Source organism: Canis aureus, chromosome 26, assembly GCF_053574225.1.
Source record: "Canis aureus isolate CA01 chromosome 26, VMU_Caureus_v.1.0, whole genome shotgun sequence".
In the NCBI taxonomy this organism is placed as follows: domain Eukaryota; kingdom Metazoa; phylum Chordata; class Mammalia; order Carnivora; family Canidae; genus Canis; species Canis aureus.
In genome coordinates this window covers 34074355-34097154 of record NC_135636.1, presented here as the reverse complement: position 1 = coordinate 34097154, position 22800 = coordinate 34074355, and the positions used below count along the sequence as shown (strand labels likewise).

The 22800-nt window shown below is 44.9% G+C and overlaps 1 long non-coding RNA gene across 2 annotated transcripts in view; it reads left to right on the top strand.

Moving 5' to 3' along the window:
* Positions 1-17968, top strand: part of LOC144298836 (uncharacterized) — a 46144-nt gene extending 28176 nt beyond the window's left edge. Inside the window, exons 2-3 of one of the 2 annotated variants that reach the window (XR_013365714.1) lie at positions 9654-9714; positions 17265-17968. This is a non-coding gene — a long non-coding RNA (uncharacterized LOC144298836). Of the gene's footprint in view, positions 1-9653; positions 9715-16736; positions 17201-17264 lie in introns of those variants that run through there. The other variant, XR_013365715.1, reaches the window with a different exon arrangement.
* The last annotated feature ends 4832 nt before the right edge of the window (positions 17969-22800 follow it).

Below are 22800 nucleotides of genomic sequence, written 5' to 3'. Positions count from 1 at the left end.
GCATTCGTGCGCACTCTCATGGAGCCTTCTACTTTGAGTGAATTTACTGTTTCCAAGTGGAGATGGCCCCTGCCTTCGGGAGGATGCCCTGGTTCTGGTGTTCCCTATCTCTCAATTCTCTGGTGTTCCCAAGGCATATTTTCCTCAGAGTTCTTGCAATCTGGAGTGGGCACGCTGCATTTGTAAACTGACTCTTGCCAAGAAGTCTCCCTGTGAACTCAGAGGGTGTCCAGCCCACTCGGGAAATGGGCATTTATCCCATCCCATTTAGTGCATCTGCTATAGAATCAAAAACTATGAAGCCAGGCACTTTCCTCCTTCTTAGGAGTGGTTGATAGATTACAGACAGTGAAAGAAGAGACGGTGGTCCGAGTGATCACGCAGAGCAGGAGTGAAATGCTGGGTCGTTTCTTTGGAGCGGATGTGCCGAGGCCAAGCAGGAGTCACATCCTCCTGCTCACCCAAGGCATTCAGTGGGATGCCAGGGTTGGCTGATAGGGTGCTGCTTTCTGCAGACAATAAAACTGTGGCATCTCATCGCTTTGCCTTGGCTACTAAGATGCACACATCAAATCTGTACCTAATTGTTAGAACTTTCATCAAAAAAGAAGTTCTTGAAATACTTCTACTCTCTTCATCCTCTATCTACTTGTTCCTTTCTTTTGTTTTGGGCAGGTCTCTGAAATAACTTTCTTTTTTTATCTGAACTCTTATTATAAAATCACCTGGGATTCAGAGTCAGATAAAGTAAAATACTGCATGATTCTGCTTGTACAAGGCATCCAGAATCGTCAGATTTAGAGTTGCAAAGGACAGAGAGTGGTGGTTGCCAGTGACTGGAACAGAGAGGGCTGCTAATCAATGGGTAAAGAATTTCATTTCCGTAAGATGAGTATATGCTAGAGATGTGCCCTACAACACTGTACCTGTAGACAACAATCCTGTGTCAGACTTAGAACTCTGTCAGGAGGGTAGATCTTAAGGTACCTGTCCTAACTGCAGCGAGTAAAAGTCACATGTGGATGCAGTCACATGTGTGTGAGCAGAGTCTGAACAAACTATAGTTGCATGATCAAGGGGTGGGGGTGGGAGGTAGTAGGTGGCTGGGGCAAGGCAGGAGGGGCCAGTAACCTTTGCAACAGCTTAGAGAGCATTAGCACCATCAGTAGCTTTAAAAAATGAATTTCGTTTAATAGAGGAGGAGTCTGAGGCCAGATCAGGTCGGGGACCCAGGACTGTGTGATTTCCCCTAGACGGGCCACAATCATGGTTACACGCCAAGGACTTGGGTTTATGAATTCCAGCCTCCTCCTTACCCTACAACAGCTGGATGAACTTGAGCCAGTTGTGACCTCTCTGTGTCTCAGCTTCCTCCTCTGGAAAATGGGGACAAACATAGTCCCTGCCTTGTTGAAATGTCATGACAATGAAATGGCTGGCTCGGTGTCTCAACTGAGATTGGGACCCAGTAAATGTAAGCAGTTACACAATACTGCCTGTGATCCGTCAAGGAGACAGGGACAGACCCCTAAGTCACCCGGCAGACAAAAGTGAAGTCTGGTGACTTGCTGGTGGGGAACTCGCTGACCTCTGTCATCTCTGCCAAGGGCCCCGGAGACTTCTTTTGCAGCAGCAAGGCCTTTCCCACATGCTGGGGCAGACGGTCTCGGGGTGCAGGCTGGAGTTCTACTCTAGCTGCCTTGGGTCTCTGTCGGTGGGGATAGGTGATCCTGTCCCGTGCCATCTGGAGGCGGCCTCCTTTCCCCCTAAGGTGAAGCTGGCTCTCAGACCCCACTGCTTTACCATGGTAAGGCCAGGCCTCCAGCCGTCAGGAAGAGATGACACAGGTGCTGTCCGCTGGCCCACTGCAGGGGCAGGTAGGGTGACCCACTCAGCTCAGTTTCCCTGGAACTTTCCTGGTTTTAGCACTGGAAGTCTCATGTAAATTGGGGTAGTTGGTCACTCTGGAAGCAGAGCTGATTGTCTGAATGACCTTCATGTCTTTTGCAAGCAATGCTGACTGTCAGGCCCTATTCTGACCTCTTGAATCTGAATCTCGGGGAGTGAGATCCAGGAATCTGTGTGGTTCACAAGTTCCCCTAGTGGTTCTAAGGGAGCCGGTTCCCTATCAGACAAAACAGTGGGTAGAAGCAACCACTAGGCCCTCCCCAGTCACTGCGAATGTCCTACTTGGAGACAGTAGCCAAAATGTATCCCCAGGATGGACCTGCCTAGGGGAGAAGAGGTGGAGGAGGAGGTGGAGAAAGAGCTCTGAACTCCTCTTGTCCTGAGACCCAGGATTGCTGGGGGGTGGATGGTGGGGAAGTGGCCCATCAAGCTCATATCACCAGACAGTCATTAGGGGACAAGTAATGGGTTTTCTCTTCCTTCTCTATGGACATCTGCAGCTTTCTACAAGGAGCTTTCTCTGATAGAAGCTTCAAGAAGGGGACACCTGCCTTTGGCTCAGGTCCTGATCCTGGGGTCCTGGGATCAAGTCCCACATTGGGCTCCCTGCATGGAGCCTGCTTCTCTCTCTGCCTGTGTCTCTGCCTCTCTCTCTGTGTCTCTCATGAATAAATAAATAAAATCTTTAAAAAAAAAACTTAAAAAAAGAAGCTTCAAGAAGGAACAGGGATGATTTGGAGTTTATTCACTCATTCGTTCATGCATATATGCATACATGCCTTCTGTACACATCAGGCATTTATTAAACATCTATTATATGCCAAATGTTGTTCCTGGTCTTGGGATGAGTGGTAAGTGAGGCCAACTAAGCACCTCTGTGGAGCTTTAATTCTGGTGGGTTCAGTGTAGCAACAGAAAGATCAGAAACTGAAGAGAGAGCACATTTTCCACACCTGCTCCATCCTTCCCACCCTCTGTGGTGTTCCAGGAGGCCAGGCCTCAGCTTGCGGGGTTTCCTGCCCCTCTGCTACTGTTCCCCATTGCCAGTGGGAGGCCTAGCCAGGCAATCAGAGGGATCATTTATTCCCAGGCTTGCTCCCTGCAGGGCCTCTGAGGATGGGCTGCTTCCCTCTGCATGGCTCCTTCCTTGTGATTCTCCCCAGGTCCCTGCAACGGCTCCTTGCCCTGTAGGCTGGGCAGGTAATGGCTCCATGGTGATGCTAGCTCCGGGATGTTGCACCAGCATTTCCAGGGCTGCCAAACCCTGCCCTCACCGCTGTGCATGCCCCTTTCATACACGTGCCTCCATGACCCACACTGAGTGTACCATCTATGTCTTTCTGGGACCTTCACCAACACAACCCTGAAGTGCACCTACATTCTAGAAAATAACAATTCAGTTTTGCAGATGAGAATATCATTGATTTTTAAAGACCCCTCCACACCAATGCTAAAGTGACATGAAATTTATTGTTGTGTCTGGCAGGTGGGTTTTATGCAACAATATGTTGACTGATAAGAAGCGTAAATGGCTAACAAATTGGAAAAGTCATCTTAAGTATAATAAAATAAGTTATAAGTCAGTGAAAATGAGATCTCAACTTTGCCCTCCTAAACCCTGTTGCAGAGGCATCAGTGGATCATTTAGGGAAATGTATCAAGAGCCTTTAAAAATTTTATTCTTATGGATCAAATGGTACTTTTGTTAAGAATTTTCACTTAAGGAAATATTCAGAGATAGAAAGATTTATGAGCAGAGATAGTCATCATAGGATCATCTAATAGTGATAAATTGGGAACAATATCCTACAAAAGAAAGGTGACTGAAGAAATCATGCTGTGTCTGGAAGGACAGAGTCTCTGGCAAGATCTCCTTTGGCAGCACATTTTGTCATGGTGCTGAATGCTTCGTGTGCTGACTCTCCTAAGCCCCCCAGTGGAAGCTGTGTGAGCCAGAAGCCCCTCGGAAGTGCTCCGTGAATGTGAGCTTTTATGGATTTTGAAAAATTATTTTATACAAAGGCTCTTCTATAACTACTGAAAGAATGCTTTTGAAGAATATTTAAATATGTAAACGTATTCATGGCATAAAATGAAAATAAGAAGAAACAAGGCCCAGAATTTAGAATTTAGGTGTAGAATAGTCCTCATTATTAAAGCATGAAGGAAATACGCTAAAATGATAAATGTTCGTAACTGGATGGTGTGATTGCTGTAGGTGTGAATGTTTTTGTTAGTTTTCAAATTATTCAAAATAGATCATTATTAACTTGCTTCTCCCCCCTCCCCAATAGAGAAAAGCCAATGACAACAAAAACACGAATGTCCCAGATCCCTGATATCTTTTGTACACACACACACACACACGCGCGCGCGCACAGAGAGTGACACATAAACCTAGTTCTCAGTTTAAAACTGCACAGAAGGGTACAAAACCAAGAATGTCTTCCTTCTCATCCACAAGCCTCCTAAATGAAACCACAGACAATAAATTGTTTTGATTCATTGCAGGATATATGCATATGCCAGCAGATCCGAGTTCTTTTCAAATAAGCCTGTATTGATTTTACAATCAGAAAATTGTAGCATGCACGTATTTGAGAGGTGGGCATTTTTACCGTTAGTCCCTCGAGTGGCAGATCGGGGTCCTGACCTGATTTGGAAGACAGGCAGGTGAGGCACCCCCTTGGGGGAGGACCCTGAATGAGTGTAATAGCCATTGGCTTGGGACCTAAAGGTCTCGGATGGGCTCTGGAACTCAGACATCTCCTTGGTCCTCAGTTCCCCATCAGAGGAATGGTACAGGCATGGGCACTGGCATTTTACTTTGGACCAATAATCAGCATTAAGACGCCAGGACTGATTCCTTCAAGATTGGTGGTTGCTGTTGGGTCTTCACGAGCATTGCTACCAGCCACTTTTTCGTGTCCCTGAAAATTCTGGCTTTGGTTCCTCCCAAGGACCTAGGCACTCTTGACTTCCCCAGCCCCCCAAAACCTCCTTCTTCTTCCAGCTTCCTCCCTTCTTCTTCAAAGGAAACCAAGTACATGTATTTTCTATTATTTTTCCCCATCTCCCCCCCCTTGCCCTACTCCAACTTCCTTAGAATTTGGGTCATTGATTGCACAAAAAAACAGGGAACCATGGGGTTGAACACTCATATTGGGCAATACATACAATATTCATAAAATTAACTGGAAGCTCTTTCTCTTGATGCAGTTCCCTACTTACTGAACTCATGTGACTTTTGAATAAATCACTCATACTGTTGAAGCTTCCGTTTGTTTTGTGTGCAAAAACGGAATGCAATATTGTCTTCGGTACAAAAGGGAATGCAATATTGTCTTCAGTACAAAGTGATCAAGAATGTGTCGAGACACTTCCATCAATTCAGTCCAGAGGAGCAGCATTTGAAACCAGAGGTCACTGACTTCGTGTGGGGGGGGGGGTTGAGCCATTTTACCAGAGCATGTGCAATCAGAGAGTTGGGGTGAAATGGTTGCAGGAGTCCCCCCCGAGGTCCCGGGTGGATGCATGCCAAGCTTTTATCCACACATTCATGGAATTCATGCTTTTATTTGGTGTGTGTGCACACTATAGGATTCAAGGTCGGAAAGACTGGGCTGGAATCCTTGCTCCCTTTAATCATCTGTTAAACGACCTTGGAAAGCCCTCACATGATTGGGTTTCAGAGTCTTTCATAACATGGGCATGATCTTCTTTTCCTTTCTGGACAGCCGTTGTGACAAGAAGATGAAGTCATCGCAGTAAAAGCACTTTGCAGACACCATGATGTTAGGAGTAGGTAAGGCATGTTCTGAGTTCAGATATTGGAAAAAGAGCTCCACGGTAGTGAGAATAAAAGGATTCCTTTCTTGGGGCACCTGGTTGCCTCCATCCGTAGAGTGAGTGACTCTTGGTCTTGGGGTCATGAGTTCAAGCCCCACACTGGGGGTAGAGATTACTCAGATAAATAAATAAATACATAAATAATAAATAAACAATCCCTCTCTCCATTTATCTTTTTAAAAATAAATATGAGACATGTAAACAGTCTTTGTTACATACCATGTAGCCTTCTAAGTACTTGACAAATACTAGCACCTTAACTTGCCCTAATTACCCAATGAGAAAGATACAATTATTGTCCCTGTTTTACAGATGAGAAAACTGTGGCATGAAGAGGGTAAGTAACTTGCCAAAGGCCACACAGCTAGTAAGGGGGCAGGATTGGATGCCCAGGCCATCTAGCTCCAGAGCCTATGCTCTTCGATGTTACTCATGGTGTCTTCATTGCTAGCGGTGTTTGGCATAGTAAAGATAACACGAGACTTGGAACAGGCTGCTTGTGTATCTGAGCCCTGCCACTTGCCTGTGTGGCCTTGAGAAGGTTAATTAGTCTCTGAGCCTTGGCGTCCTTATTTATAAAATGGGAATAAAGATGCCCACATCACACACTTTTTTCATAGGGTAAATTGAGGCACACTGTCTCGTCCACACAGGCACAATGAGGATGCACAAGAAATGTACATTAGATTTGCATGCAGAGCCTGGACCCAGCCTCAGTCACATCCTTGAATACTGGTGCATTTTAGACTTTCCCATGCTCTGCCCTCCTCCCTCCCAGAGGGACCCGCCCCTCGCCCCCGTCCACGCCACATCCTTCAGAGAGTGCCGGACCCTGTGTACACCAGCACCCGCCCCCCAGGGGCCTGCCCTGTAGATCGGGGAAAGAGGCTCTGTTTTACATGCCTGAACATATTCAGCAATTACAGTTTTTCAGGTCCCAGGAGCCATTTCTCAGAATCCTGTTTCCTTTAAGCTCTGTATAGCAAACACGGCCCCCCACTTTTCTGTCTACCTCCCCTTCCCAAAAACTTGCCAGTTAATGTTAGGGTTGGAGGGAGGCTCTGATGAGGGCCTGCCCACGTGGGGTTAAGGTTGCCAGCGGCGTCTGCCTCTGGCCAGACTCGCTGGGAAGGGCAGCAGCCACTTCCCGAAGCTCAGTGGGGGCAGGAGCATGGCCAGGGCAGTGGGTAGTGGCCGGGCACAGCATTTCCAAGATGTTGGGAGCCCCGCCTTGGCAGACCAGACCCACAGCCCAGGAGTTTTGCAAAAGAGGCAGTGAGTCTTATCCAGCAGTCTGGATAAAGTCTGAAGCGGTTATACTTTTCGTAGACTTTTCACTTTGGAAATGGCCTGACACTTGCTGCAAAAACCTGACCAGGGATCTGACTGCCTGACTTATTTTAAAGAAAAGGAATAAGAAGTGTCTACCAATTAAGAAGAAAACTTAGTTTATTACACTCCAAGCTTTAAGGCAAATAGAGAGCAGAAAAACACTTGCTTTTGCCCCCTCTATTGAGACATAATAATTAGGCAACAAGGTTAAAAACCTTATGTTAAAACATGAGACAGGCTGTCACTTGTTCAATTTCTGTGTGCTTTTGCTTTTTACTTTTGCACTGGATCATATAGATCAGTCCATGCTCCTGCTTTTCTGAATTTTGCAGACCTTTTTTCCCTTCTCTGACCATTCTAAAAATTGTTACTCTCTCTTTTTGCTTTGAATGGGCTTCTCACAAGACTCATCTCACCTGTTTGCAATATTTGCTGTTGAATGAGTTCTAAGATATCCTTATTCATTTGTGTGTCCCAAAAGCCTTGACTAAGCACAAACCACAGGTTACTCCTTGTATTAAGTGGTTTGAAGCTCTGTGAAATGTTAAGGAGAAAAAAAGAGACTTGCAGATCCCAAGACTGTAATATCAAAATAACGAGAGTTTATCATTGAGGTAGAAACTAAAAACACGTGAGATATTTGAGCACTGACCTGCCACATATCTGTCCAGCTAGGCTACCCCACTTGTGTGTGTGTGTGTGTGTGTGTGTATGTGTGTGTACTATGATTCTGTGCTCAGCCAATGTTTGCTGAATATATAATGTCCCTTTTTCTGGAAAGTAAACTCCACCAGGGCAGAGTTTACCTGTTGTTTACTGATGTATCCCATACATGGAGAACTGTGCCAGGCACACAGCAGGCCCTCAGTTAATATATGTTGAATGAATAGATGGCTTCGGCTCGTACATGTATGTATTCAACATTCCAAAAGTCTTTATCAAGCACCTGCTTTGTGGCAGGAATTGAAACTAGGGGCTGGAAATACTATCCCAAACAAGATTGACCTGGCTCTGTCTTTTCTGATCTCTTAGACAAGGAGAAGACAGGAAATTGGTTGAGCTCAGACGATACTGCTTTAAAGCAATCATTTAGGGGGACTTGGAGAAACTGTCTTGGAGAACAGAGTAAAATGCCTCACCCAGACCTGTGGAGCAAAGGAATAGTAGGTGGGTGAAGATAGGACTGAAAGAAGAGATAGTCATTAATAGGAAGTGAGGGAAAGCAAGGAGCCAGGAGGAACCGAGGATGCCATACCCAGAGTAAGAGTCAGGGAATCAGGTGAGAGGTGGATCCAGGGAGTAAGCAGAGGCCAGGTTGTATAGAGCCTCCCAAGGAATTTGGATTTCCCTCTAAAGATAGCATGAAGCCATTGATGGCTTTCTAGGGGAGCAAATTTTTGCTTTGGCAAGATCATTCTGGTTGCTATGTGTAGGGTGGATGTAAAGGGGAGACTTCATCAGAGAGGCGACTAGGAGGCTCCCGCATTGGTCAGGGGACCTGTATAAGGTCTTGGGTAAGAGTGGGGCAGGCCGTGGGCTGGAAGAACTGGAGGGATTCCTGAGAGATTTAGAAGGAGGAGCTGACTGCGACTGGGGGGTGAAGGAGAGGCAGTAGTATTGGTGACTCTGAGATTTCTGGCTTGACCAACTTGGTGGATGGTTTGAAATAGTTCAGGAGAGAACATTAACATAGGGTCTATATGTGTGACTTGGGAAATGGAAAGTTTCGTGGCCTCAGTGAGACTATTCCTCAGTCTGCTTTGAAGGCAGATGGATGAGAAGGAGGAAGAAACATGATTTACAAAGTTGTGCTGACACACATGTACATCTGCACCAAATGTCTGAGAATAAAGGGCGTGGAATGGTGTCCTGGGTCATTCAACTGGGTGCCTACCTGATCAAATTTCAAGGTATTTTATCCACATCTTCATACGACTCTGGAAGAATTACTTAAACTATCCTCTTGGATGGTCTCTGATGATATGAATATGAGTCCTCTCCTGGCCGCTGGGGTGGAGTGGACAAGAAAGGAGTTGGGCCAATCATCTTTTCCAGAGACCAAACTTCTCCTTGCTTTAAGGATCATTGATGTCCTCACCTGGTATTATCAAAGGGCTTTATTTCCTTCCATGCTAGTAATTTTGGGAGTGTGATATTCTGAAACACAGTATCAGCACTGCAAAAGGAATAACCCTGCACTGAGAATTCATTCACTCATCTATCTACCCACCTACCAGTTAAGTGGTTTGGAACCGGAGTTGAAGTGTCTGATGTAATTCGTCTCGGACGAGGCTCAGCACTGGCACTTTCTTAAAGCTCTCCAGGTGAGATTCTCGTGTGGCTAGGGTTGAGACTTAAGGTTCCAGGAGAGCAGAGGCCACGTCTCCTTGACCTCTGCCACACTTCTAGCGTTTCAAGGCAGTGCCTGGCACAGAAATCGTGCCCAATAAACATTTGTAGAACATATTAATTTAATTATGTGCATGTCAAACATTTATTAAGCCTTGCCAGATTTTTTTTTTTCCTAATTGATGACGCACATTATCTTGTGTCATTTTCCATAGATGGCCACCAGGTACCGCGATTGAGGAAATCAGTTACTACTGAATCATATGCTGCAACGAGGTGAGGATTTGTTGCTCTACCTTCTCAAGTACTTCCTTCTCGGGTACTTTCTCCTATCTATGGGCACCTGAGGCCTCTAGAGTGCCCACGACTGGGGACAGATTCTTGACCTAGAGGAAGCAAACATGATGCTCCTTAGTTGGGGAAGGTGTCAGTCGCTGTGCTAAGACGCCTTACACCCCTTTCAGATGCCACGTCCAGACTCTCCATCACTGAGAATGAGTGCTTGGGTCCTGCTCTCAGTTTCTGATCTGCCAGCCAGGAAACTGCCCTCTCTGCCTTGTTTCATCGTGCGCTTCTGCCTCTGCAAAGTCTTGGCCCTGCCTTACTCATTTCTTCATCTACCCCTCTTTGTAGATCCCCGATGCTGTGAACAGAGACTATCTGGAGGTCCAACTTTCTCAAGTTATGGAGATGGCTGCCACAGTTCTCTTGACCCACGAGAGTGTCTAGCTGATGCAGCAGGAGCTTATTTCACTTGACTCCAATTACCTGTCCTGAGCCCCTTCCTTATATTGCCAAGAGATTTCCTGCAGATACGTAGCCCCGTGATTCAGGCAATTATTCACATATCCCCCACATCATTAGTTTTATGGAACACTGCCAGGGGGCATAGTTTTCTTTCCCAGGACTCCAGAGGATAAAGGAAATAGAACTCCTACCATGAAGTCATATTAAGGAGTTTATTTCTTAGAAAATACCCCATAGCACTTTTATAAGACCTTACATAGAGAGACTGCATTTAGGAGAAGAATTATTTTTTGCCTCACCTGGTGCCGTAAGAATCCCAGTCCAGGCTCCCTGCCTCCCAGAGCATGGCTTTAGAAACAATTTCTGTAGTATCTCCTGACCAAAAACGGGTGCCTGGGGTTACTGTAGAGAGGCCATAGTGCATGATGGGTCTTCTTGGGTTTACGGAGGGAGACCATATAACTTAATCATGCATGATTCAATCATCCCAATCAGGATGCATTTTTGGTGGGATAACAGGTATAAATCAGGACTGTCCAGGCTCACTGGGACATGTGATTACTCTAGACTTAGTGCTTTAATTCTACGGCTTACCGAAATTTCCCCTTCATGGGTCTGGCTGATAGAGTCGCAACACAAAGAATTAGAGAAAAATTGGGCAAAATATTAGATGATAATCCAGAGTAGTTGTTTTCTCCACTGAACTGGAGAACAAAGAATGATGGGATCTATCAGCTCTTGCTGTGTGACAAATTGCTGAACACTATATCTTAAAGCAACAATCAGCTATTCTCATGTATCTATCTGCAGGTCAGTTGGCCCTTGTTAATCAGATGAACTTGATTCTAAGCTACAGGATGGGTCCAGCTCTACTTCACATGTCTCTCCTTTTCTGTGGTCCAGTGGGCCAACTGGGGCATGCTCACCTCATGGCAATGGCACATGAGTGGAAACCTGAGCTGCTGCCTGACACTAAGGCTTAGATCTGGCACTCTGCCACTTTCATCCATATTCTATTGGCCAAAGCCAATCCTATGGACAAGCCCAACCTCAGATATATTCTGTGGGTGGGGAAATATACTGTGTCTTCAGTGGGAAGTACCCCACATACAAAGGGTACAGATCTGATTGGGAATGATAGTACAATCTGTCACAGGGAGCATTAGGCTAAAGGGGGTTTGCTTTTGCCCAGGGCTCTGGGGTGGGCTGGTTGAGTTTATTCAACCAGACACAAGCTGAGAAGAAAACGTGAAGAGATCACAGACCAATTTGGTCTTCTAGAGGCAGGTTGCAGAGAAGTGGGCTCCTTCTTATTGAGAATGCAAGAGGAAGAGATGCGCAGAGCCCCCATGATTGACAATAGTGATCCTGCTCCATGAAATATGGTGCAGGATTGGACTCTTCCCATCCACCAATCAGATCACACATTTTACTTCCTACAGGATGGAGGCAACGAAGCTGGTAAGAAGAGCAGGGCTCATGCCCATGCTGAGGAGGGGAAGCAGAAACCCTCTGCCTATGGGCTTAGGGTGTCCCCAGCTCACGGGCATTTCTGTGGGATGTGCATGGCCCCATAGGACCCTGCCAGGTGGAGGTTTGCAGGGTTGCTGGGAAAGGCTGGCTTTTCCCTTCCTTTGCTCATTCATAGTTTCATGAATAAATGCTGTTCTGCGCTCAGTGCCCCTATGACTCTGAGTCACTTCCTGCAGTTTCCCTCCCCCTGCCCGAAGCGCCAAGCCCTGAGCCTTTGCCACCTGCTGCCAGAGCCCTGCATGACCTCCTCTCAGAGAGGGGAGAGGGGCCAAGGGGTGGTGAACCTTGTTAATCAGATGAACTAATCATGCTGATTAAGTCTCACTTAATAATGGATCACCCCTCCCAGGGAATCTCCTGTTTAATGTTTAAACCCATAAAATGGTTCTAGAGGAATGACATGGGTGGGGGTGTCTGGATCGGGGAACAGTGGGCTAAAGGGAGGGGAAGGGGACTTCAGGGCCAAACTTCCCTCACCCTGCAGATGACAAGGGGCTGTTTCCTGTTCAAGGATAGCTGAGACAGGAGCGGTGTTGATCATGCAGAGTGCAAAGCAAGACAGAATGTGGTCACCAAGCTCTGTTGGTTCTTCACTGTCCCGCTCTCCCCACCTGCTCTTCTCTTCTCTCCTCCGACTTGGCTCTGGCAGTGACTTCCTGGCTTGTAGGTCTGACTCTGCAGTCTCTATTCCACTATATACTGCAGCTACAGCAGTCTTTTCTAGGTTTCATTATTTACATATTAAGAAAAAATGTGGAAAATAATACAGGGGTGCCTGGGTGGCTCAGTCTGTTAGGCATCCAATTGTTGATTTTGGCTCATGGCATGATCCCAGGGTCGTGAGACTGAGCCCCATGTTGGGCTCCCCTCTGAGTGTGGAACCTGCTTAAGACTCTCTCTCTGCCTCTTCCTCTGCCCCTTCCTGCTCACATGAGCTTTCTCTCTAAAATAATAATAATAACAACAACAACAACAATAATAATGATAATACAAATAAGTGCATAGCTGATGCCCATATATTTGCCATTGCAAATCAACAAATGCTAACTTTCTGCCATATTTTATCTGTCATCTATCTATGTATCTATGTATCTTCTGTCATCTACCTATCATCTAACATCTATCACATATCTCCATCATGAACATCCATGTATCCTTTATTAAAACACAGCATACATATGGAAGCATGTAAGCCATAGTTGTATGGCTGTTGAATTTTCACAAGGTGAACAGTCAAGTAACCAGCACTATAAAAGAAACAGAACATTACCAGCCTGTCCATTTGCCTCCTGCTGATCATTCCATTCCTCCCACCTCCACAAAAGGGAACTTCTATCCACAGGCTACAGTATGGGTTGGTTTGCCTTTCTTTTTTTGTACTGATTCTTCTTCTTCTTTTTTTTAAATATCGTTGACACACAACGTTACATTAGTTTCAGGTGTGCAACCCAGTGATTCAACACGTTTATACATTATGCTTTGTTTTGTACATCTACATGGCTATTACAGTATCACCTGACTATATCCCTTATGTTGTGCCTTTTGTTCCCGTGACTTGTTCATTCCCTAGCTGGAAGCCTGTATCTCCCACTCCCCTTAGCCCATTTTGCTCATCCTCCGCCTCCAACTCCCCTGTAGTTTGCCTACTTTTGAATTTCACATTAATATCATTGCTCAATATGTGCTGTTTGCGTGTTATATTTATTTCGAGTCTTTTCTTTTCAGAAGGATATTATTTAAAGATTTTATTTATTTATTTGAGAGAGAGCGTGCTGGCATGCACGAGAGAAAGAGAGAGAGAGAGAAAACAAGCTGTGGGGAGGGGCAGAGGGAGAGGGAGAAGCAGACTCCTTGCTGAGCAGGGAGCCTGATGCAGGACTCAATCCCAGGACCCTGAGATCATGACTTGAGCCAAATGCAGATGCTTAACCGACGAGCCACTGGGTCCCCCTAGAAAGACATTTTTATTTTTATTTTTATTTATTTATTTTTTTAAATTTATTTATGATAGTTGCAGAGAGAAAGAGAGAGAGAGAGACAGAGACATAGGCAGAGGGAGAAGCAGGCTCCATGCACCGGGAGCCCGATGTGGGATTCGATCCCGGGTCTCCAGGATCGCGCCCTGGGCCAAAGGCAGGCGCCAAACCGCTGCGCCACCCAGGGATCCCAGACATTTTTAAAGATAAATGTGAAGTCCTCTGTTTAATTCTATTTTCTTCCCCACAGGCAGCCACACACCATAAATATGATACATAATCAATCAGTGCATGTGTTTATATGTTTACATATGTGTATAACATTTGCTTTGGATGTGTTTTGTTTTTATTTAAATACATGGTTTCTCAGTGTAAGAAACCACTTACCACTTGCTTATTTCCCAGAGTAGGCTTTCTAAACTGCACACCGGGTCATGTGACTCCATTTCCTCTTTGACTGCTCCCCTGACCCTTGCCAGACGGCCTCTACCTCTTTCCAACCTGTGAGTCTAATGTCGTGTCTGTTGCTGTATCACATGTTTAGGATAAATGAATGCATGAACAGAAGAACAAAGGCTCTCCATGTCATGAGGAACTTGAAAGTCCAGAACAAACACTCCCTCCTCCTTCTTTGTGACTGCCTTGTCAATGTTTGTAACACTCCCCAAAGCCTTAAGGCCATCAGCAAGCCCAGCATGGAAATTTGACTTTATAAAATGTTCCTTCGGAAGAGGTGGGCATTTCAGAGCTAGGTAAGATCTCTGGGGTTGACTCCTGATTTGTTTTCCTGGAACAGGGCACAGCAGTGCTCTTCCTAAGCTTCTGCTTACTTAGAGCAAAAGTGAGTTTAGAATACAGAATTGTCAGGGAGGTCCAAGGAGGTTACAGTGTTAAATTCACATCTCCACAAATTGCTAAGACATCAGTTATTGGAGTTGGCCAGCCCTGGGGTTTCTGTCAAATTCTGTTGGTTCCTCCAGTCTCCCAGGTAGTTCTTCCAGGGCTCATCAGGGAGCCCGATGTGGGGCTCGATCCAGGACCCCAAGATTATGACCCGAGCCAAAGGCAGATGCTTAACCAACTGAGCCACCCAGGCGCCCCTAGTGTCTGACTTTATTTCTAACATTTTCCAATCTCATTAATAACACTTGCTCAAATGAATGAGACCATATAATGTTTGTCCTTCTCCAATTGACTTATTTCACTCAGCATAATACCCTCCAGTTCCATCCACGAATTGACCAACTTTGGAAGGGGAGATGGGCGGGGGTGTGGGGGGGACTGGGTGACGGGCACTGTGGGGGGCACTTGACGGGATGAGCCCTGGGTGTTATTCTATATGTTGGCAAATTGAACACCAATAAAAAATAAGTTTATAAAAATGAAAAAAAGAAAAAAAAAGAAAAACCACTTTCTCTACATTGCTTTTGATAGTTGCATAATATTCTAACATGTGGTTGCATTGTAAATACACCTGACCATTCCACATTGTGAGCCACTTTAATTTGACTTTTTAATCAAGGCAAGTTCTGAGGCCAGCCCAACCTGACGTTGCTCTTAAAAAAAAAAAAAACAAAAAAAAAAACTCATTTGAAACAACGTGTGTTGTCTTATTTTGCTTTGTTTTTTTTTTTTTTTTTTTTTTTTTTTTTTTTGCCGAGGATACTTATAATTTTTTTTTTCTTGATGTCAAGTTGTGGGTTTCTTTTTTATCAATTATGCTCAGTGCAGCACATATCATTTTGTTTTGCATTCTTAGATCATTTCTTTCAGTTCAAGAATGTTCTACTATAGATTTGATTGGTGTTTCAGTGTCATTACTTTTTTGAAGACTTTTTAAGGAACGTGTCTTTTTTCTTGTTGCAAATTGGATCACTTTTCTGTTTTCACATATGCCATCTGTTTGTTCATTATTTTCAACTCTAGATTCTAAAAGATATATTGCAAAGTTACTATTTCTCTGAAACTCAGTTTTCTGCAGTATAAATTCTGCTCTTCATTACTTCTAATGTAAACTGTGATTCTAAGAGTGCATTTATAGTTTCTTTGCCTGCTTTCGGATCTTGGCCAGACTTTGCTTCATCTTAGCCTGTGTCTTCCTTTTGTAGTTTGTCTCATTTTTCATCTCCTTTCCCCCCTCTAGAAGCCATGCCTTTTTACAATTTATTGGGAAAAAATACATATACTTTCTAAAATCTTCTATATTTTTTTTAGTAAACAAGTTTAGAGGCATGTCTTTTCTCTATATCTTTAGGGAAACACACCAGAGCAATATGACAAACAAACCATGGTCCATGGTCTGCAGGCCTATGATCTACAGGCCCAAACTAGCCCATTCCCTGTTTTTGTAAGTAAAGTTTTATTGGAACATACCCACAGTCACTCATTAATATATTGTCTATGACTGCTTTGTTTCACAGTACTGTGTAATTATTACAGAGAATGTATGTCCTGTAAAATCTAAAATATTGCTATCTGGCCTTTTAAAGAAGAAAGTTTGCCAACCCCTATCCTATTCTCCTCTGTTTAATCATTGTTAAATGAAGAGAGATATTTCTAAATCCATTGTTTGACCCTAGAAGACTAAAAATCCCATTGCCTCTGTAGGAGTTAATAAAGTCATTCTCTCAGATTTAAGGTAGAGCAGAGCTAGGATGGATAATCTATTAATTTTGGCTATTGATAAAATATTTATTAAGGGACTATTTCCAAAGGTGTGGGAAGAGTTCAGGGATGCAAAAGCAGAGGAAGCAATAATCCAAATTTTGTACCTTTGAGGAACCTTTCCCTGCTTTAGGCCTGAAGGTGTCAGGGAAGGAGGGGATGGGGACCGGAGCCCAGAGAGGAGAGCCCTATGGGAGATTACCTGACAAGACTGTGGCCTTCTTTTCTTTCTTTCTTTCTTTCTTTCTTTCTTTCTTTCTTTCTTTCTTTCTTTCTTTCTTTCTTTCACCTGTGGCTTTCAATAGAGACATGCATCTAAGTGACCAGTAGGGAGGAAACCAGAATAACAAATCCCCTGACCTTACCTCTTGTCCTAAGGTACTGTGCTGAGGCCCCTTGATGGCTGAAGTCAACCAGAAGCCAGAGGACAAAGAATTCTTTTACTGCACCCAATACAGGTTTACCTCCTTGGGGCACAGCAGAGAGTAGGGAAGGACAAGTAAGTGAAAGACATCCAGCACTTGGAGTTTACATTCATAGGCTCGAGATCAAAGCTGTCCTACAGAATTTTCTACAATGATGGAAATATTCCTTACCTATGTTGCCTAATTTGCTAGCCACTTAGCTCCACATGGCTACTGAGCACTGAGAGTATGTCTATGAGCTTATGAACTGAGTCTTTCATTTTATTTAAGTGAAATTAATTGATATTAAAATAGCCACCGAGAGCCAATGCCTACCATATAGGATGGCATAGATCTGATGCATTTCTGTTTTCCTGAATGCATTGACTGCAGGGTGCTTTGCTGGGTTGTCCTGAGATTTCTTCCCCCTCTGGTTCTCTGCAGATTATGAAACAGATAATTCATTTCTGGACATTCTGAGATAGTTTGTCTCCTTTTCTAGAAATAATATCTGAAAATTCACAACCTCTACGAAGCGTGACTTCTGGGCCTCTTTTTTATACCATTGCCTGCCTCATACCCCACCTTGGACCCCTTTCTCTTCCCTCCACTGTGAAGTCATATGATAATTTCTCACCGGAAATGAAAGACTCTTCCTGCAAAAATGACTTTGGAAAGTTCCTGGAGCGCACTACAAGGTGTCTGGTTTATTATTATTATTTTTTTAATCGGTATAGATCTGGGGTCACTGCTTGTGAATTGGGGTTTGACTGTGCCTATCGGCCTTGACACTTTGCTTCAAAAGTTAAGATGTGCCATCAGTAATGGCTTGATTTTATCGGTTCCCTCCCATGGATGTAGTTCGTGAAATTTTATTGTTGAGACTCAGAACTTGAGACTCGGTTGATTGTGATTCTTAGCTCTGAAAATGTTCATGTGTATTTTGGAGGGAGAGGTCACACCAGGGTGGCTATGTGGATTCTATTAACCCCAGAGCCTCCCCTCACCATTTTGTCTTTATGATTGTCACTGTTGCTGTTGAAAACAGATCATGATTTTAAATGTGCATAATCTCAGGTCTGATGCAAAATTAATACCAATTGCTTGATTTTCACACCAAGACATTAATTACTATTTATTTTGCATTTGCATTCACAGGTATCTGTGGAGGGAAATTAGCATACTCTGTTGTTAGACCATTATTAAAATGACAGTTGGGAAAATATTTGAAAAATATTGTCTTTCTTTCTGTTTTCCTCTCTGGCATTGTTCTTCTTATTTTTTTTTTCTTAAATCTTCTCAGTAACTTACATTCGTTGCCCAATTTTGAAATTCTGGGTAAGTAATGGGAACCATCCTGGAACATTGGTACTTGCAACAAAATCCACAGTGTGGGCACTTGGGCTTCCTAATGGCTTTTCATTTGTGTGCAAACAAGCTGAACCGGTCAAGCTGTTTAAAGTGAGTGAATCAGAGGCACCTGTGAAATCATCTTTTGTTGCTTAAATCTTTGGGGGGCACAGCAGACACATTTAACTGGCTGTTTCCTGCAGTTGGATTTGCCCATGGTTGGGCTGAAAAGAGCAAGCAAAAGAGAATGGCAGTCTTTCATCATTGTATTGGCAAAGAATTCTGAAATAGGAGTCTGATCGCCAGGGTTCCTGTGGCCTGGGGATGCTACGGAGTAGCTGAAGATACCTGGACAAGGCACTCGATTTTCTTATCTGTGATAGTGAGACTCACCCCAGCGTGTCATGGCAAAGCTCAAGGGAGGCGAAACACCCTGTTAACTCTGGAGAACCATGCACATGGGACAGGTGGCTGCAGCTACAATTACCTGTTTTGTTTTCTTCTTCAGTCTTCTCCTGTGAAGGTCATGCTCTCATGGGTACTCACCTCCTGAATCCGGGACTCATTGCCCAGGGTCCCGGAGTCTGCGGTCACATGGGTGGGCTCCACCAACAGTGCTTTTCCTGCTCTTAGGTGTTTCCTCTGTGACTGTGAACTGCTTACAAGTTAAGGAAGACAGCCTTTCTAGGTAAAGAAGAGTCTTACTTTTTTTCACCAATATTAGTAAAGATTAATTTGTCAGCTCAATACATTTACTGAACATCTACACTGCCAGCTTACAAGGTGTTTTTAGTTCCCATCCTTGGGGACTTATAGACGAGTTACAGCTCAGGGTGCATGAGTTTCCCCCAAAGCTGGAAGGATAAATTAGTTGATTAATTGATTAATCTGCTCATCAAATAATCATTTGTTGAGTCCCTTATGAACTAGGTCTGGTGCCAGGCACTGGAGATCAGAAGTGAGCAGGATCAGATCCTTATCTGCAGAGTCACCAAACTCTTTGTATGCTGCACATACAAATCTCCAGTAGGCTCAGCTGCACGTTCAGAGTTCAGGATGCTCCCTGTACTCACTCCCGGGAGATTCGGACCAGGCATCTGGGGTTTAAAGCTGCATTTTAAACAAACTCCTAGGTGGAGAACAATTAGAAATACTGCTTTGGGGGAATCCATGTGCCATGGGACGGACACACACACACACACACACACACACCTAAGTCAGTGTGGGAGAACCAGAAAATATTTCTCAGAGTTGGAAATCAGCTGTTCAGGCGAAACATGCTTCCTGGCTCCCTCTGGCTTCCTGGGCCCCTTCCGTCCCCAGTCCTGAGTGTTCACCCCTCAGAGTGAAACAGCCATAGCCTCTTTACAACCCTGAAGTTCCATTAAGAAACATAAAATCCACTCCTCCATCATAAAATATGCACTTTTTTATATAGAAAAAGACAGAAAAATATTTTGTGCATTATACCATAAGTTTGTCCTCCTTATCAGTAAATCTTTTTGGAAAGAAACCACCTCGAATTGCAGTCTTACAGTGTTTCACGCTCCTTGGCATGCCACCATTTGTGTAACTGATTTATTTATTTTTATTATTTTTGGATATAATTTTAGCATTGGCTATTTAGTGAACCTTTACTTGGTGGCAAGTGCTGTGCAAAGCACATTCCATGTATTATCTCATTTAATCTTTGCAGCCAATTCATGCACTGAGAGTGTTATTACTTTTCCCATTTTACAGCTGATGCAACCGAGGCTTGTAGAGCGAGGATCCGGCCCCAGGTGGCCCAGGCAATGATGCATTTCCAATTTTCTACTCTCACAAATGGTGCCAGAATGCTCCTTTTTGGACAGAAACTTCTGGCTGTGTGCTTGATGATTTCTTTAAAATTGATTTCTCAAAGGGGGGATATCTGTGTGGCTCCTATCAGGACAGACTCCATTCTGTGACCTTCTATCTTGTCCCAGTCGCACTCATCATCCCATCATCCCAGGGGCTTGCGGTGCTGTGCCCTTCCTCCCTGCTTTCCCCTGACCACCTCCCTGCCTGCCGCAGATAGAACTAGGGCTCCCGGGACCCTCTCCCTTGGCTACCAATGTCTCCTGATGCCTCTTTGGGCAGTGACATGTAAAGGCCAATAAAATCAGGTCAGGGTGACACCGTGACAAGGTGTCAGGGCCTATGGCCATCCCTGGACTGTGACAGGCATCTGGGCAAGCTTTCTCCATGACCCCTGGGTGACGAGTGACAAACAGCATCAGTCACGAGTATAGTTGGGCTGAAAGCAGAAGGGGATGCTGAAGGCAGCTGTGAGAAAGCCCCCCAGGCCTCCTGCCACCAGGAGCCCCTGGGACATTGTCAGCAGTAGACCTTCACAGGCGAGGCAGCACGGAGTTAGTGGCACATGCTCCTTGCCTCCTGGGGCTGCCGCTTCCTGTAGGACAGGCTGAGAGTATTTGTAGGTTTGAGGGTCTCCAACTTTTGGAGGTCCCATCCTACATCACCGGAAACATTTTAAAAACGCACTCACATCTCAGATTAAGTATGGAAGTTGAGCTGCTGTTCAGTAGTGGCCATTTGGAGTACTTTGCAGGCATTTAATGAACATTTATTTCTGTTTTAATTTTTTTTCTAATAATATTGGAGCTGTATTTGAAAAGCCCTAATGTTTTTGGAGGCCCTTGAATAATCCCATAAGCACTGAATTTACAATGCCCCATGAGTAAAACAACCCTACCCTCTTATGAACTTCCAAGGAAGAGATCCTCCAGCTTATTTATGACCTAAGTGTAAACATTTCCTGCGATGCCTTCTCTGCTTGGCCCCCAGACTCTCTTGGCCTCTTCCTCCTTGATGCTTCCATAGCACTCAGATTCCGTCAGCACAGAGGGATGGTTTGTGCTTAATTGACATGTCATCTGTCTCCTCTGCTGGAACAGGAGCTAGGACCTTCTCTTATGTCTGAACCCCCCATGGCTTAACATTGGTCCCAAGTGGTGCATAGCACGACCTCAACTCAAGCCCGTTAAATGCATGGAAGAAAGGGTGAATGGCTGGAGCTGTGAGGGATGTTTCTAGATCTGGGCTTCTCAAAATGCCATCCCTGGTTCCAGAGCAGCAGCAGCTTGCAAACAGCTAGAAATGTAAAGTCTCAGGTTCTTACCTCAGACCTCTTGACCAATGTCACCTCTAGGGGACACTGATACACTCAAGACGGAGAACCATGCTCTAGATCAGCGCTTCTCAAACAGATCACCTAAGGATCTATTAAAATGTGGATTCTGGTTCAACATGTTTAAGATGGGAACTCAGATTCTGCGTTCCTAACAAGCTCCAAGATGATGCCGGTGCTGGTCTGGTCTTTTGAGCACACTTTGAGTAGCAAGACTCTAGACTACCCGAGTCCAAGGTCCAGCTTATTCATTGCCAGGCAGGGAGAAGGAAATCTATACTTGGTAAGTGACACCAATCCTCTGAGCCTCAGCTTCCTTACATGTCATGGGGGAGAGCGATGGGTTTATTATTATGGATAAGTGAAATAATATGCAAAGCACAGAGCTTGGGACATCTTGAGTGCTTGGTAAATGTTTTCTCTTCCCTCGATCCTTTCCATACAACTTCTGATAGTTTCTTTTTTCTCATTCAGGTATTAAGGCTCTTAAACACAAAGACCATGCTTTTATTCTTCTGAAGCCAGCCAGTAAAGGTAGTTATTTGAATGACTGATGTTAAGTGATGAGAAAAACCTTTAAAATCTCGTCTAATTTTTCTTATAGTCGTTCAGGATGTGACAAACAGGATAAAAAAGGATGGGTGAATTCACAAGGGGTAGGAGTCAGGAATGGAAGGAGAGCTTCTTTTGGCCAAGGCTCATGGAAGCAGAGCTAAGAGAACACCCATGTGGCTCAGAGCCAGCACACATTTACTGGGCACCAACTGCATGCACCGTGTCCAGCCCTTGGGGACACAGCGTCACTGGGATGCTGGGGAGGAATGGATGGAGGAATGGAATGTGGGGGCCTCAAAGCCTTTTCCTAATTGTGATCATTTGTCTTCCTGCAAGACTCAGACCCTCATTTGGACTTGGCTGGGGATTGTGTGGGCAGGGGAGGTATGGGTGTGGGGGGAGGAAGTCAGCATGAAATTAATTCTCTGCCTCTCCTCTCTGGAATGTCAATAATGTGCTGAGGACAGTGGGGGAGTGCTGTTGGCTGCCAGCAACCCCCTTAACCTGGGCTCAGAGTCTCTACACCCTCCTGGCAGTTTAGGGGCTTCCAGATCCCCAGGCCTGTGGCATCCTGTTTCTCCTGTCCTGGAGAGCCAAGCTACCTTCTCGGCTTCCACCATCTGCTGAGGGGAGGCCTGACCCTCCCAATGCTAGGATCTCTCTTTCTCCCAGGATGTTAGGTGGGGCAGCAACTCTTGGCAAGAAAGTCCAGCTGAGTCTGCTCCAGATGGCAACAGTTTGGCCAGTCTGGGGGCTGGGAGCCCAGCCGCCCTGCGCAAGCCTCTCTACAGTCTCACGCTGCTGTGCCATCTCGCTCCAGCTCAGCTGGCCTCAGTTTCTGCAGCCAACCACACAACTGGGCCAGGCAGCTGGGCCCTAAGTCACCACACACTTGCACACTCTGAAACTACATTAAAATATTTCACATTTAGATTTGTCTCACATTCACATGAGCTTCTGT